The 18,064-nt window shown below is 45.3% G+C and overlaps 1 protein-coding gene across 2 annotated transcripts in view; it reads right to left on the bottom strand.

Annotated features, from left to right (window-relative positions):
• LOC138762277 (transmembrane protein 198-like) overlaps positions 1–18,064 on the bottom strand; it is a 102,440-nt gene that overhangs the window by 42,359 nt on the left and 42,017 nt on the right. The gene's annotated exons all lie outside the window — the stretch shown is intronic.

The following is an 18,064-nucleotide window of genomic DNA, read 5'->3' as shown; positions in this document are numbered from 1 at the left end:
CATTGCCATTCTGTGGAATCCGACTGAAACGACTTCACAGTCTTGGTCCCCAAATTTCTCATCAATAACTGTTCACGATCTCGTATCACCCATTAACAAATCACTCATCATTCTCCCAAATTACCCAGAGGAATCATACACAGATTGATCACAGGCTGCGCCCAGAGTTGTGCAGAAGATTATGGAATCACCACAGGAGGCTTTTCAGCCCATCTCAGCCAAAAATTGGAATGAGCCCACTTCCCAGCTCCTTACTGTTGAATACATTGTTTTGTGTGCTATCCAGGCATGTTAATCCATATATAGTACACCAGATAGAGTGAAACAGGAAACTTTGCAGACGCTGTGATAGCAGAAAAAAATCACAGAGATGCTGGAGGAACCTCAGCAGGTCTCACAGTATCCATAGGAGGTAAAGATATAGAACTGACATTTCGGGCCTGAGCCCTTCTTCAAGAGATGAATAAAAACCAGGCAGGTGCCTGAATTAAAAGGCTGGATAAGGGCAAGGTGAGAAGCGTAGCCAATAGATAAAAGGTGATAATTGGACATGGAGAGGACAGGTGAGAATTAATTGGTGGAATGGGGGGGGAGTTGGCTTTGTGAATGCAAAGCTGGGGGAAAGGAGACAGAGGGAAAAGTGGAAAGAGAGAGAGCAAGAGAAAACTGGAAAAGTCCTTATTAATGCCACCCAGTTGGGAGCTGCCTGGACAGAAGATAAGGGGTTGTTCCTCCAATTTCCATGTAGTCTCAGTCTGGCCGACAGACATGTCGGCAAGGGAATGAGATGGGGAGTTGAAATGGGTGGCCACTGGGAGATCCACACTATTGCGGCGGACAGAATCGAGGAGCTCAACGAAGCGATCTCCCAGTCTGCGCTCAGTCTCTCCGATGTAGAGGAGATGACAATGGGAGTACCGGATACAGTAGATCACCCCTGAAGATTCACTTGGAAGGATTGTTTGGGGTCCCGAATGGTGGAGATGGAGGAGGTGTGGGCGCAGGTGGTAAGTGCCAAGGGGTGATTGGTGGGGAGGGAGGAGTGAACGAGAGAATCCACAATCTATCTCTCAATGGAAAGAGGACTCTCTCTATCTATCTCTATTTCATCTTTCTCTCCCTCTTTCCTGTCTCTCTCCCCTCCCACCCTCTTTCCTCTCTATCCCTCTCTCTCTTTATCTCCCTATCTCATCTCTCTCTCCCCCTTTCTCCCTTTCTCTCTCTCCCTCTTGCTCCCTTCCTCTCTTTCCCCCTCTCTCTTTATTTTTCTCTCCCCCTCCTTCTCCCTATCATTCTTTTTCTCTCTCTCTCTCTCTCTCCCCCAGCCACCTGCAGTGAGCGTGTTCAATGACAGCATAATCCAGAACCATCATGAATAAATCTGTGTCTGAAACGTTAGAGCCTGTAGCCTTGTGGAAATTATTGCATATCTGATTAAATCAGTCTCAGGTGCTTAAACCCCAGGGGAGTCTCTTTCTTTCAGAGTCTCTATCATCAATCCAGGTTTGGAGACCTCTCTTTCCCCCTTCCCCATTCCTCTTTACAACACCAACAATAACAAATTAAATATTTCTTCCACACCCAGAATGTCCTCAAGCCCCAGCAGAGCCTGACAATCCTGGCAGGTGTTTACAACATGGGCGTTAACTCAGAGAAGAGGCAGGGAAATTGAAAGCCCGCTGCCTGGAGCTGTGAATGGGCACCTTGATCAGTCCTGGGAGCGGGTTGACAAGGCGGCCCTCTTGTCCGTCCCCTACCTCTCCGCAGGGGCTGCAGATGGGGGCTGCAGCCACAGAGGCAGTTACATCAGAGCATAGTTCTGGCCTCCTTACTTTGGAGGCAGCGCAGAGGGGTTCACCAGGTTGATTCCAGAAATGAGTGGGTTGGTCTTTCGAGGAGAGATCGAGCTGTCTGGGGCTGTACTCGCTGGTGTTTAGGGGGGATCATAGAAACGTATAAAATTACGAACGCATAGATAAGCTAGAGGTAGGTAAGTTGTTCCCATTGGTGGAGGAGACCAGAACTAGGCGACACAACCTCAAGATCCAGGGGAGTAGATTTAGGACGGAGATGAGGAGGAACTGCTTTTCCCAAAGGGTGGGGAATCTGTGGAATTCACTGCTCATTGAAGCAGTGGAGGTGATCTCAGTAAATATATTTAAGACAAGGTTGGATAGATTTTGCATAGTTGGGGAATTAAAGAATATGAGGAAAGGCAGGTGGGTGGGGATGAGCCCATCATCAGATCAGCCATGATCACATTGGATGGTGGAGCAGGCTCAATGGGGCGGATGGCCGACTCCAGCTCCTATTTCTTATGTTCTCATGTTGTTATAGTATAACTACTGGGAAATGGATTTCAGTCTGGTCCACGAGAAAGCCCTCCCCTCCCCCACACCGCTCTCTGTTCGGGAGCCAGCAAGATCCCTCAGGGGTCTTCCCATTCATTCACTGGAGGCAACATCACAACAGGTTCTGCTCTTGCAAGGTGAGAAATCATATCTATCCATCAATCCCTCCTTCATGGAACATAGGAGAGTGCAGCATAGGGATGGGCCATTTGGCCCATCATGTCTGTACTAAGCAGGGTGCCAATTTAACCTGAGCCCCTGTAGTACATGGTCCATGTCCCTCCCTTCCCTGGCTGTTTATGTTTCTGACTGAGAACTTCCTAATGATGCCATCCTATCTGCCTCCTCCACTTACCCTGTTAGTGAGTTCTAGGCATTCACCACCCTCTCAGTCAGAATATACCTTGCCTGCATTCTTTCAAAGCCCCCTCCTCCTTAAAGCAACAGTGTGCCCTCTTGTATCTGATATTTCCACCCTGGGAATAAAAGCTCTGACCTATCTAATTCTCGCAAAGCATTTTGTCCAAACGACAACACTCCCTTGGTCTAGACTCTAGAGTTTTTCCCCTTTCATTTTCAGGGCGAGAATGGAAGAGATAGCTGTAATAGGAGTGGTTATACCAGTGCCAGCGTCTCGGGTTTGAATCCCACACTGTCTGTAAGGAGCTTGTGCGTTCTTCCCGTGTCCTGCAACAACTTCCTTAAGTACATTGTTTTGGAAGACAGGTCTGGTGTGAATTTACCTATGAAATTGATCAATCCCAGCACTCTCAATATACCCTTTTTTGTCAGTGGGTCTGGGCATCTCTAGAATTGCTTTCACCTTGGTCTTGTCTGGCTCTACCACCTGCCCCTGACAGTTTATCTCCCAGAAAGGTGATTTGCTTCTGATACCAAACTGACATTTTTCTCTGTTTAACTTCAATCCCTACTTCTGGATGTGATGTAGTACTTTGAGGAGCCTCTCATTGTGTTGTTCCTGTGTGGATCCCCATAGGATCGTGTCATTCATGTACACACGTACCCCATTTATTCCTTCTATGATGTGCTCCATTGTCCTGTGGAACATTTCCAGAGCTGAGGAATTTCCAAAAGGCATCCTCAGACAGGAGTACTGGCCAAACCTTGTATTTTGTGCTATCTTCATGCCAGAAGCCCTGGATGCATCCAATTTAATGAAAAACTTTGCACCAGCCATCTCACTTGCAATTTCAACCCTGTGTCTGTGTGGGTTTCCCCGGTGGAGGGGGGGGGGGCTCCGGTTTCCTTGTACCGGGGGTGTAGCTTCATTGGGCATGGACACGTGGGCCAAAATGTCCTGTTACTGTACTGTATGTCTAAATTTTAAAATTTAATTTAAAAATGTTATTTCTATCTACCCTTTCCAAAAGAAGGACCACAGTTTAGAGACTTTCCATCACCAGGGCATTGAGGGGATGAGAGCGAGGGGAAGCCCCTCAAACAACCTGGAGGGATGGGGGTAACGACAAGGTGCCACATCATGGCAATGGGCAATCGAGGGTTCAGCTCGGGCTGCCTGCCCCTCTTCTGAGGACACCTGTGTGCCCGTGTATCCCTGAGATGGAGCACTCGATGCTCATGGACGGTTTGGAGCATCTCTGGGAATGGTTGGCTCCCCAACAGTTTGATGTTGTCGACGGAGATAATCATGTTTCAATTTATAACTTGTGTTTAGTGTGAATAGTCTGAATTGTGGACTAAAATAGTACCTGTAACTTATGAATGATAAATAATAAAATGGCAGTCTTGATTTACCACCTACAAAGCAAATTAAAAGTCGTAAAATTGTTGTATTTAGAGAGCTAAAGAATGTATATTTCAATGTGGTGTGATAGAAATGTATGGACATGATTCTAAGGGTGTGAAAAAAAATCTTTCAACGGTTTTCTATTATGTAAATAATTTTAACATTTAAATTTAGACATACAGGCAACAGGCCTTTCCAGCCCTGTAGCCCATGCCGCCCAAATACACCAGTTACGACAATAAGGCACAGGAGCAGAAATAGGCCATTCAGCCCATTGAGTCTGCCACACCATTCAATCATGAGCTGATCCATTTTCCCCCGCTGCCCGGCCCTCTCCCCATAACTTTTGATGCTCTGGCTAATGAAGAACCTATCAATCTCTGCCTTAAATACAACCAATGACCCAGCCTCCACAACCAAAAAAGTTCATGGTTTTTCTACCCTCTGGCTGAAGAAATTCATCTGCATCTTTATTCTAAGCAGATGCCCTTCAATCCTGAAATTGTCCCCTCTTGTCCTAGACTCTCCCACCATGGCAGACAATCTTTCTACATTTGCTCTATCCACGTCTTTCAACATTCAAAATGTTTCAGTGGGACCCCCCTTCATTCTCCTAAATTCCAGTGAGTTACAGGCCAAGAGCTGTCAAACGTTCCTCATTTTACCCCTTTCATTCCCGGAATCATCCTGGAGAACCTCCTCGGAACCCTCTCCAACATCAGCACCTTCTTTCTTAAATGAGGAGCCCAAAACTGTACCCTGTACTCCAAGTGAGGTCTCATCAGGGCCTTATAAAGCCTCAGCATCACATCCCTGCTCTTGTATTCTATTCCTCTTGAAATGAACGCCAGCATCGCATTTGCCCCCTTCACCCCCAACTCAACCTGCAAATTGACCTTCAGGATATCCCACATGAGGATTCCCAGGTCCATTTGCATCTGGGCATGTTCAATATTCTCCCTATTCAAAAGATAGTCTGTCCATTTATTTCTTCTACCAAAGTGCGTAACCGTCCACTTTCCGACATATTGTCATTTGCCACTTCCCTGCCCAATCTGTCCAAGTCCTTCTGCAGCCTCCCTGTTTCCTCCGCACTCCCAGCTCCTCCACCTCCCTTCGTATCATCTGCAAACTTGAACACAAAGTTATTTATTCCATCATCCAAATCATTAATATACAACACAAAAAGAAGCGGCCCCAACACCAACCCCTGTGGACACCACGAGTATCCGGCAGCCAATCAGACTACGATCCTTATATTCTAACTCTCTGCTTCGTTCCCATCAGCCAATGGTTTACCCATGCTAGTACGATTCCTGTTGTACCATGGGCTCTCGTCTTGTTCTGCAGCCTCATGTGCAGCACCTTATTAAAGGTCTTCTGAAAATCCAAATACACAACATCCACTACATCTCCCTTATCCAGCCACTTGAAAGGTGGGAGGAAACTGGAGCATCCGGAGGAAACCCACGCGGACACAGGGAAAACGTACAAACTTCTTACAGACAGTGGCGGATTCGAACCTGGGTCGCTGGTGCTGTAATAGCTTTTACACTAATCATTGAAGCCAACTGTCTGCTTTAAAGTCATTTTTGGAAAAAAAAATATCCTTAGCTAATTTTATATGTTTCCATGCGATTAATCCTTCTGAACTCCAGTGAATAGAGTGGCAGAACTGAACATAGGGCTAGCCTGTCCTCAATGGGCAGAGTGTCCTCTAATTGGGCTGTCCTGGATTCTGGCACAACTTCAGGATTGAAGGGCACCTGTTTAAAATAGAAATGCAGAGGAATTCCTGATGGTGGAGGGGGAGCAGCTGTTCCTGAACCTGGTGGGTGAGCAGCTGTTCCTGAACCTGGTGGGTGCGAGACTTGTGGCACCGATACCTCTTTCCTGATGGCAGCAGCGAGAACAGAGTGGGTGCTGGGTGGTGTGGATCCTTGACGATTGCTGCTGCTCTCTGACAGCAGTGTTCCCCGTAGATGTTCTTGATGGTGGGGAGGGTTTTGCCTGTGATGTCCTGGGCTGTATCCACTGCTTTTTGGAGGGCTTTACGCTCAGGGGTATTGGTGTCCCTGTACCAGACTGTGATGCAGACGGTCAGCACACATTGCGGTGTTGAAAGAAATCGCTAGTTTAGGACTAATAAGGAAGTGTTTACCAATGGCTGAGAAAGGAGTCACTACATTGCCTTCAAGCAAAGGGTTAATGTCATCAAGTTTGCTCAGAAATTCCCATGACCCTGAACTTGGGTGAGGGGTGGGTGGGGAAGTGCAAGTTAAGCCAATTCCTTTTGAATTACTACGAACAACCCTTTGGATTCCAGCCATTTTTAACTTTTCATAATATATACTCCAGACTGAGTTTGTGGATAAACTACAGTACGAACACGAGAATGAACCAGCTGGTAGTCAGGTATAAAGCCAGTCCTGGAAAACAGGGATGCACACTGAAATGTTAGAGGAACTCACGTGGTCCCACGGTGTCCATAGGGAGATAAAGAAATAAAGATATATTACTGACATTTCGGGCCTGAGAATTCCTGCAGCATTTTGGTATGTTTTTATATACAATTACAGCGTTTGCAGCCTTTCCTGTTTCACCCGCATGCAGTGTATGTGCTTGATGGTAATCCCTGAAGACAGGGACAGGAACTCCAAAGGGAACTGAACTCCATTGTTTCTTGGGTCAAAACCAAGCTGATCCCATCCATGATCTTATTTCTGCACCACAGCCTAGCCATATCCTTGGCCCAGATGCCCCCTTGTTACAGAAACCCTTTCACAGTCGGGAGGCGGCTGGCAGCTGATGACAGAGTGATAAATATTCCCTTGGGTCCCATGCTTGAGTGACCCCTCCCCTCCACTTTTAACTTAGTCCCAAAGAACCCAGTGAGAAGCCTCTTCTGAATAAGCATGGGGCAAGCAAGAGGCTTTGAGTCCAACCAGAGCTTTCTGCTTTGGGACTTAAGACTGATAAACAAAACCTTCATGTCAATGAAACAAGAAAGCCTGTAGACGCTGTGATTGTAGTGTAATAAAACCCCTGGTGTAATGGTAGTGATCATGGTTGCAAGGCAACTAGCAATGCCTTACTGCTTGATTAGACTTGGCTGTCACCAGGGGCTGACCCAGAGCAGGAGATGACAGTATACAGACTTGTAATGGAGGTTTGCAGCCTCATGGCCTGCCTCATGGTGCTGTTTACAACAACTTTAAAGTAAATAACCTTTTCCTTCATTCATGTGTTGTCTAAGAACTCACACATATGAACACAAGATGAAACCCCTGGTATCTAGAATTCAAGCTACTGGCAAAAGATCAAGGAAAATAAGTAAATTAAATTAAAATAAATAAGAATTTTAAAAATACCTGTTTAAAATTGTAAAAGTAAATGCTCCCAGAAGTAACACATAAACCTTTGGTGAAGACAGGAGCAAATATTCAGCCAGTGGAGGGCTCTGGTGGGACCTTGCTCATAACAGCTGTTTGAATAAAGTTGTGTGAAACAGCAATGGCGTCGCCCAGGGTGAAGAGCTGGTTGATGCCGCTCTCCGTTGCAGTGACTCTCTTAAAGTGTCTCCTTATCCCTGCTTAGTAAGAGTTGCCTCAGTCAGAGGCTTTATTTGTAAACTTGGCAGGGGGAGGGGGTGATTAATTATCTATAACGTTATTGTTCTTCTTTTGGGCAGCTCTGGGGAGGGGAGGAACCTGCAGATGTAGCAACGGTTAAACGTTTTCTAAGAATGTGACTGAAAATAAAATAAAATGCTTTAAGGTTTACATATTCATGCACGTGAAGTTTGTTCAGTGGAAATACAGTTTTTTTTTGTCTTTTAAACTGTTTATTCTTAAATGCAGGTGTATTAGTAATCTCAATCAAATGAAAAATACATTTATTCAGCATCTACCAATCACCAATAGGTGCCAGATACCAGGGGTTTTACGGAAAATACACAAAATTGCTGGAGAAACTCAACAGGCCCAAAATATGATGATATATGGACATTGCGGGACCTGCTGAGTTCCTCCAGCAATTTAAAAAACAATTAAAGCATGGTAAAACTGATTCCAGCAATTTAAACCTGTGTCACCCATTTAAACCCAAATTAACTTACAACCCGCTACGTTTTGGAGGGTGGGAGGAAATTGTTGCACCCGGGGAAAACTCATGCTGGCGTAGGGAGAATGCACAAACTCCTTACAGACAGTGCCAGATTCGAACCCCAGTCACTGGCCCTGTAACAGTGTTCGCCAACTGTGCCGTTCACTTTCAAAGCCAAAGTTCAAAGTTCAGCGTTATCGTCAGCGAACAAACATCACATCACATACAATCCTGAGATTCTTTTTCCTGCAGGCCAGGCAGAATTTCTATTTACCAGTCATGCAAAACAACTGTACACATGAAAAGGTAAAGATTCCACTACTGTCACGTGATACTACATTTAGAATGTAACATGCATGAAATTCTTTAACTTTGCCTACTGTAAAGAAGACAGAGAGTCGCCACTTTGTCCAGCGCCCCTCACAGAAATGAAGCCCCAGCGAGGAGCAAACTTGTGACCCCTCTGCTTTAACAAGACCAGTACTCTAACCACTGAGCTATCGGAGCCTGTATACATATACAAAAGAAAGAAATGTAAACACAGAAGGAAGTGCAAACAAACTGACTGTGCATTATAGAAAATAAATATTCAATAATAAATAACGTGCACAAGTAAGAGTCCTTAAACGAGTCCCTGATTGAGTTTGTCGTTGAGTCTGATGGTGGAGGGGGAGCAGCTGTTCCTGAACCTGGTGGGTGCAAGTCTGTGCCATCTAGACCTCTTTCCTGATGGCAGCAGCGAGAACAGAGGGTGTGCTGGGTGGTGTGGACCCTTGATGATCGCTACTGTTCTCCGACGGCAGCATTCCCTGTATATGTTCTAGATGGTGGGGAGGATTTTGCCTGTGGTGCCCTGGGCTGTGTCCACCACCTTTTTCAGGGCATTACGCTCAGGGGTATTGGTGTCCCCATGATGCAGCCGGTCAGCACACTTTCCACCAATAAGCAGTGAGGTCATGGAACCTACACATTAGAGAGGAGGAAGTTTTTGCTGTCTTCAAGGCAATAAGCCCTTGAGGGAAGCTAATATATAAATTGCAGCGGCTGGCGGAATTATTTAAAATGTCCTTAGCAACGGATGTGGTGCAAGGGGATTAGAGCTTAGCTCATGTTGTTCCATTGTTTTAAAAAAAAAGCTCCAAAAGTAACCCTGGAAATTATAGAGTGGTGAGCCTGACGTCAGTAGTAGGTAAATTATTGGAAGGTGTTGATAGTCAACATGGCTTCGTGGGTGGTAGGTCATGTTTAACCAATCTTATAGAGTTTTTCGAGGAGGTTACCAGGAAAGTTGACGAAGGGAAGGCTGTGGATGTTGTCTACATGTATTTTAGAAAGGCCTTTGACAATGTCTCACATGGGAGGTCAGTCAGGAAGGTTCAGATGCTGGGTATTCATGGTGAAGAAGTGAACTGGATTCAACAATGTTTGGACAGGAGAAGCCAGAGAGTAGAGGTGGATGGTTGCTTCTCAGACTGGAGTCTGTGATTAGTGGTTTGCCTCAGTGCTGGGGCAATTGTTGTTTGTCATCCATATTTATGATCTGGATGATAATGTGGGAAATTGGATCAACAAGTTTGCAGATGACACTAAGATTGGAGACATTGTGGAGAGTGAGGAAGGTTTTCAAAGGTTGCAGAGGGATCTGGACCAGCTGGAAAAATGGGCTGAAAAACGGCCGATGGAATTTAATGCAGACAAGTGTGAGGTGTTGCATTTTGGAAGGACAAACCAAGAAAGGACGGACACGGTAAATGGTCGAGCCCTGAGGAGTGCAGTAGAACAGAGGAATCTGGGAACATCTGGGATACATAATTCCCTGAAAATGGTATCACAGGTGGACAGGGTTGTAAAGAAAGCTTTTGACATATTGGCCTTCAAGGTATTGAGTACAGGAGTTAGGATGTTATGGTAACATTGTATAAGACATTGGTGAGGCCACATTTGGAGGATTGTGTACAGTTTTGGTCACCTAACTACTGGAAAGATATCAATAAGATAGAAAGAGGGCAGAGAAGATTTACTGGGATAATTTACTGAGTTACCCCAAGTTCAAATCCTATGGTGTCTGAAAGGAATTTATATATTCTCTCCATGTCTGCATGGGTTTCCTCCGGGTCCTTGGTTTTCCTCTCACCCATTCAAAATGTATGGGGGTTGCAGGTTAATTGGGTGTGATTGGGCCATGCAGACTCGTGGATGGAAAGGGCCTGTTATCACGATGTGGGTATATCTAAAAAAAGTTTCTACTCAATGTTTCATATCTCTGAATGCCATTCATATTCATCATTCCTTGATTGTAGCTCCGATATCCCAGACATTTGAACTCAGAAATTCAACCAATGCCTCAGTATTAAAAATCTTGTGTTGTGGTTGTGTTCAAAGCCCCCACAAAGATATTCGAGGTCCACAGTGTCTTCCAACTGGCCAACACACTAGATTGTTTCTTTAAAAATAGTTGGGGAGGGATCTCATGAAAACATTTCAAATGTGGAAAGCCATCCATGGCCTATTTAATCAATGGACTATATCAAACCATCCACAGAGTCTATTTAATCAGTCCACTGCATCAAACTATCCAGAGTCTATATAATCAGTATACTGTATCAAACCATCCACAGTCTATTTAATAGGTGCACTGTATCAAATCATCCAGTGTATAAAGCAGGACACTATATCAAACCATCCACAGGGTCTATTTAACCACTGCATTGTACAAAACCATCCACAGTCTATTTAATCAATGCACAGTATCAAACCATCCACAATCTATTTAATCAATGCACAGTATCAAACCATCTACAGTCTGGTTAATCAATGCACAGTATCAAACCATCCACAATCTATTTAATCAATGCACAGTATCAAACCATCCAGTCTATTTAATCAATGCACAGTATCAAACCATCCACAGTCTAGTTAATCAATGGACAGTATCAAACCATCTACAGTCTAGTTAATCAATGCACAGTATCAAACCATCCAGTCTAGTTAATCAATGCACAGTATCAAACCATCCAGTCTATTTAATCAATGCACAGTATCAAACCATCCAGTTTATTTAATCAATGCACAGTATCAAACCATCCAGTCTATTTAATCAATGCACAGTATCAAACCATCTACAGTCTAGTTAATCAATGCACAGTATCAAACCATCCAGTCTATTTAATCAATGCACAGTATCAAACCATCCAGTCTATTTAATCAATGCACAGTATCAAACCATCCAGTCTATTTAATCAATGCACAGTATCAAACCATCTACAGTCTAGTTAATCAATGCACAGTATCAAACCATCCACAGTCTAGTTAATCAATGCACAGTATCGAACCATCTACAGTCTAGTTAATCAATGCACAGTATCAAACCATCCAGTCTATTTAATCAATGCACAGTATCAAACCATCTACAGTCTAGTTAATCAATGCACAGTATCAAACCATCCACAATCTATTTAATAGGTGCACTGTATCAGTCCATCCACAGGGAATATGTAATCAGTGCACTGTATCAAATCATCCAGTGTATAAAGCAAGGCACTATATCAAACCATCCACAGTCTATTAAACCAGTGTACTGTATCAATTCATCCACAATCTATTTAATCCGTGTGCTGTATCAAACCATCCACAGGGTCTATTTAACCACTGCATTGTACAAAACCATCCACAGTCTATTTAATCAATGCACAGTATCAAACCATCCACAGTCTATTTAATCAATGCACAGTATCAAACCATCCACAGTCTATTTAATAGGTGCACTGTTTCAAACCATCCACAGGGTCTATTTGATTAGTTCACTATACCTAACTGTCCATAAAGTCTATTTAAAAATACAGAAAGTAATCAAACTTTATGCAAAATCTCCACCAATCTATTTTAAAAAAAATCAAACAAAATCAATAAGTAAAACTTCATTAAATTCTTCAAAGAAAATAATTATTTCTTCTGTAAAACACAGTGACCAGATGACCTGAGCAAAGTCAGTCTCAACTACTTTCAAGTTTCCAGTAAAATTAACCAAACATCTGCATTCTAGCTGTGTCAAATTCTGGCTCTCTGCAAATGCAGCTTGCAATATGAAATGAAAATTCCTCTTTGTTTTTCTCCCCTGATAGATTGGAGCGGTTCTAAACCTAATTATCTTGCCAACTGTGGACAAAGATAGTTTGGAGGAATCCATTAGTGAGATGAGAGTGGAGAGAGAATCCGATTACCCGTGCAGTCGGGAGGAAGTGAGGGACTGGGCTGATAACCAATGCACGTACACACTAACACGATCGATAACTGATAACTAAAAGCTTACATGGTTTCACAGAGGATCTTGAACACTGCTGTCGGAGAGCAGCAGCGATCATCAAGGATCCACACCACCCAGCACACGCTCTGTTCTCGCTGCTGCCATCAGGAAAGAGATTCAGGAACAGCTGCTCCCCCTCCACCATCAGACTCCTCAACAACAAACTCAATCAGGGACTCATTTCAGGACTCTGACTTGTGCACGTTATTTAATATTGAATATTTCTGTAATGCACAGTCAGTTTGTTTGCATTTCCTTCTTGTTTATGTCTCTTTTTGGCATATGAATCTTTTCTCGAGTATAGTTTTTTTCATAGAGGGAGGCATGGAAATTGAATAGATTAAACAATTTATGGGGAAAGGACTTTGCAGCAAGGCTTCTTTGTATTAGTTGCCAAGCAATGTAAGATTTTTTTTTCCAAGGTTGGATGCATTTGGAGACAGCCTAGATGACCTCGGCTGTCTCCAAAACTTGAATGCTTCGCAGGGAAAGGGGCCCATAAACTTTGAGCAGAGACCTAGAGGGGCCCATCGCCAAAAAAAAAGGTTGAGAATGTCTGGGCCACCACAATAGGGATTATTTGTTGGCCACTCCTGGCCTGTGTCATAACTTGTTATTCCGCTCCAGGGAGCTGGGCTTGTTAACGATGGGAAAAGGAACGTGGAAGACAGAAAAATGTTGGGTTGTACAGTCGGGAAATTCTAGCCCATGCCACATCCCACTTTAAGTAATCCCTAGGCCGTCGGTACTCTGTGATTAGTAAGGGATTGCTTAAGGTGGGATGTGGGTGGGAAGGGAAGGTTGAGGATCACTGCTCTAGACCCAATCATTACTGAAATCTTTTGCTTGAGAAAAATTGTTATTGGCCCATTTCCTTTGGAATTCTGAAACCGTGCACATAACGAATCAATGAGGGACGATTAAAACAGTGGTTTTCAAACTTTTTATTTCCACCCACATAACCCCTTAAGCAATCCCTTACTAATCACAGAGCACCTACGGCACAAGGATTACTTAAAGTGGGATGTGAGTGGAAAGAAGGTGGTTGAAAACCACTGTTCGAGGCAGTTGTTAGAGTAGGTTATTATGTCGGCACAACGCTGTGGGCCAAAGGACCTGTACTGTGCTGTAGATTTCTATGTTAAAGTAGGGGAAAAGAAAGAGATGGGAGACAGCAGGGGAGAGAGGGGGGTGGGGGAGAGAGAGAGAGGGGGGGGCTTAGAAAGGGAGGGAGAGATAATGACAGAAAGAGAGGAGAAGGAGAAAGAGAGAGAGGGGGTTTGGAGAGTGAGGAAGGGAGAGATGATGGCATAGAGAAAGAGATATGGGGGTTTGGAGAGTAGAGGGGAGACAGAGAGGGGCAAGGGGGTAGAAGAGTGCAAGAGCAAAGGAAGAACAGAGAGACAGAGAGAGAAAGGGAGCAAGAGAGGTAGAGGATATGAAGGAAACACTTCTATCTAAAAGATAAAACAGGCATGCAGCTGGTGTCCAGAACAGGAGGACTGTTCTTTGCTGTTCAGAAAGTTTTCTTCGTATGTGGATGTCTACATTTGGAACTCTCCACAGGGAAGGACATTAAGCATAAAATTCTGAGAAATAACAGCAGGTCGGTCTTCGGCCCTTAAATCTGCGTCATCAATAAACAAAATCGCCTTAATCATTCAATTTCATCATTCAATGTTTCCCTGAAAATATCACGGTCGAAGCCAGCAGTTTAGTAACCGTTGACAATTATCAGCATGGATGAGTTGGGCTGACGGGCCTTTCTTCATGCTGTAAATCTTTATGGTTCAACAAGGCAGTGATTTCCATACAAGGAAGTCATTCAGCCCATCAAATCAATGCTGGCTTAGAGAAATCGCTCTACCCGGTAATTTTCCCCTGTAACTTCTCCCCACATTCCCATCGATTTAACCCAGAGTCTACCCTTCACCCACACATTGGGGGCAATGCACAGTGGGCAAATAGCTTACCAATCTGCAAGGGACATCCCATCCACTGCAGACATCTCTATGAAGCGTTGCCTCAAGAAGGCAGCCAAAGCCATAAAGGACCACCCCACCCCCACCCACCATTACCCTGGTCACAATCTCCTCATTGTTCCCTTTGGGCAGAAGGTGCAGAGGCCTGAAGACCAGCACCTCCAGCTCCAAGAACAGATTCTTTCCAACAGCCATCAGGCTCCTGAACCTCTCCATGTTACCCTAATCCAGTTTGTTATAGCCTACTCTTCATTCTCCCTCCCTTCCCCATCCCTTCATCTTCTTTCCTTCTGCTCTCCACCCCTTTCCCCCTCCATTCACCTCCGTCCAGCCCCCCTCCCCTGTTTGCTGTTGCTCCCTTATTCATCCATGACCTCCGGCCTGTGGGACCGTGCTCCTCCCCCTGCCCTTCCCCGTCCGCCACCATTTTGTTCGAGTGCCTTGATAAAGGGCTCAAGCCCAAAACTTTGGTTCTGTATCTTAATCTTTGCTGTATAAAGGACAGGACGTCCAGCTCTTCAGCGCTGGACGTCCTGTTTTGCGGAAACTGCCAAAATGTTTGGCCTGGAAGTCAGCCTGAAGAAAACTGAGGTCCTCCATCAGCCAGCTCCCCACCATGACTACCAGCCCCCCCACATCTCCATCGGGCACACAAAACTCAAAACGGTCAACCAATTTACCTATCTCAGCTGCACCATTTCATCAGATGCAAGGATCGACAACGAGATAGACAACAGACTTGCCAAGGCAAATAACGCCTTTGGAAGACTACACAAAAGAGTCTGGATAAACAACCAAATGAAAAACCTCACAAAGATTAGCGTATACAGAGCCGTTGTCATACCCACACTCCTGTTCGGCTCCGAATCATGGGTCCTCTACCAGCATCACCTACGGCTCCTAGAACGCTTCCACCAGCGTTGTCTCCGCTCCATCCTCAACATTCATTGGAGCGCTTTCATCCCTAACGTCGAAGTACTCGAGATGGCAGAGGTCGACAGCATCGAGTCCACGCTGCTGAAGATCCAGCTGCGCTGGGTGGGTCACGTCTCCAGAATGGAGGACCATCGCCTTCCCAAGATCGTGTTATATGGCGAGCTCTCCACTGGCCACCGTGACAGAGGTGCACCAAAGAAAAGGTACAAGGACTGCCTAAAGAAATCTCTTGGTGCCTGCCACATTGACCACCACCAGTGGACTGATCTCGCCTCAAACCGTGCATCTTGGCGCCTCACAGTTTGGCGGGCAGCAACCTCCTTTGAAGAAGACCGCAGAGCCCACCTCACTGACAAAAGGCAAAGGAGGAAAAACCCAACACCCAACCCCAACCAACCAATTTTCCCCTGCAACCGCTTCAACCGTGTCTGCCTGTCCCGCATCGGACTTGTCAGCCACGAACGAGCCTGCAGCTGACGTGGACATTTACCCCCTCCATAAATCTTCGTCCGCGAAGCCAAGCCAAAGAATAAAGGACACTATTTGACCTGCTGAGTTTCTCCAGCATCATTTTTTTCCTTCAACCACGGTGTCTGCAGACTTGTGTGTTTTACGTTTTACTGTATCAGGGTCTTGAACCTCCCCGTACTACCCTACCCATATCCTACTCCGGAACCACCAAAAGATTTGTCTGCACCTCTGAAATGTCACTTTTTTTTTCCATACCACAAGCGCAAGTATTTATCCATCTGTTCTGTAATATCTTTCTTCTCTTTGTGGTAATTTAACGCTACTATGGCTCCAGCGACCCTGGTATGTATCCGACCCTGTCGATAAGGAGTTTGTACATTCTCCTCATGTCTGCTTTGGCTTCCTCCCACCATTCCAAAACGTACCGGGGGTTGTGGACTAAACTTCAATTCAAAAATTTACATTTAATTTCAAGAGAGATTAGTGTTCCAATTATGGTTGGTGCACCTTGGGCACCTGTGTGGCTGTTGGAAGCAAGAATTTTAATGCATCAGGCATTGTAATTGTATACGTGGCAATAAACTCTTACGGTTCTATTTGTTTTTGGGATGTGGAAGGAAACGGGAACTCCCGGAGGAAACCCACGCGGTGCAAACCCCACCCAGACAGCGCCTGAGGTCAGGATTGAACGGCGTCTCTGGATCTCTGAGGGAGCGGATCTAAATGCCGGGCCACTGTGCAGGTATGGGTACCATTATGCTAGCTTTGTGAGCCTCTGCAGTCTATCTGGAGATGTCCTCACAGGGATATATCATAGAACACCTCAGCACGGTACAGGCCCTTTGGCCCACAATGCTGTGCCAACCTATGCAAACCTACTCCACAACACTTTAACCCTTCCCTCCTTCACACCCTTATTTTTCTTACATCCAGGTGCCTGTCTTTTGAATGTTCCCAATGGACCAGCCTCCATCACCATCCCTGGGAACTAGAACCAGAGGACATGGGTTAAAGGTAAAAGGTGAAGTTTAAGGGGGACGTCTTCACTCAGGGATTGATGGGTGTGTGGGACGCACCGCCAGCAGAGCTGGTGGAACATTTTAATTTCGACACTGTCCAACAGCAACTGACATCATGTGCCTGCCCTCGTCAACGTCACTAATCTGGGTTCACTTCCCTCCCAGCTCTCAGAGCTGGCAGTTAGCGAAACATCATAAACTGTGAAGAACACATTTATTTTCTATTTTGCAGATATTAAATGACCACAGCATAGGACACAGGCCCTTCAGCTCATGATGTCGTGCTGACCTATGTAAACCCACTCCACAACAATCTAACCCTTCCCTCCCTCACACCCGCCAGCGGCCGTACTTCGCGAAGAGTTTGAGGAGATTCCGCACGTCACCAAAGACTCTTGCAAATTTCACCAGGCGTACCGTGGAGGGGATTCTGACTGGAGGCATCACAGCCTGGCACGGAGGCACCAATGCACAGGACAGGAATGGACTACAGAGAGTTGTGAACGGGCACCAGTTTCAACTCCATCAAGGACACCTACAAGAGGCGGCGTCTCAGGAAAGCAGCCTCTATCCTCAAGGACGCCCCACCACCCAGGCCATGCCCTCTTCTCACTGCCACCATCAGAAATCGAACAACCAGTGGCACAAGGACAGCTTCTTCCCCTCCGCCATCAGATTCCTGAATGGACAATGACCCACAGACACGGCCTCACTTTCTCTTATTTTTGCCCTAATTTAATTATTGTTTAAATATAATTATATTACAATGTTTCCATTATGAAAGCTGCAGCAAAACAACGAATTTCATGACATGTTCATAACAATAAATTCTGATCCTTCTTACATCTATATACCTGAGCAGGAGTCTTATGAACTCCCCCAGCCTCCGCAACCACCCCTGGCAATACATTCCAGGCACCCACCGCTCTCCACATAAAAATCCTTACCTCTGACATCTCCCCCAAACTTTCCTCTACTCACTTTAAACCGATGTCCTCTGGTATTGGCTACTGTTGCCCTAGGATGGACTCAGGGAAAGAATTCCTGATCGGAATGGTGCGAGCCTCAGAAGGAGACTGCGATGATCTGTGTGCGATTAAAGGTGATGCATCTCTCATGCACCTGCTTCT

Source organism: Narcine bancroftii, chromosome 4 (genome assembly GCF_036971445.1).
Source record: "Narcine bancroftii isolate sNarBan1 chromosome 4, sNarBan1.hap1, whole genome shotgun sequence".
Lineage (NCBI taxonomy): Eukaryota > Metazoa > Chordata > Chondrichthyes > Torpediniformes > Narcinidae > Narcine > Narcine bancroftii.
This window is presented reverse-complemented; position numbering and strand designations above follow the sequence as displayed.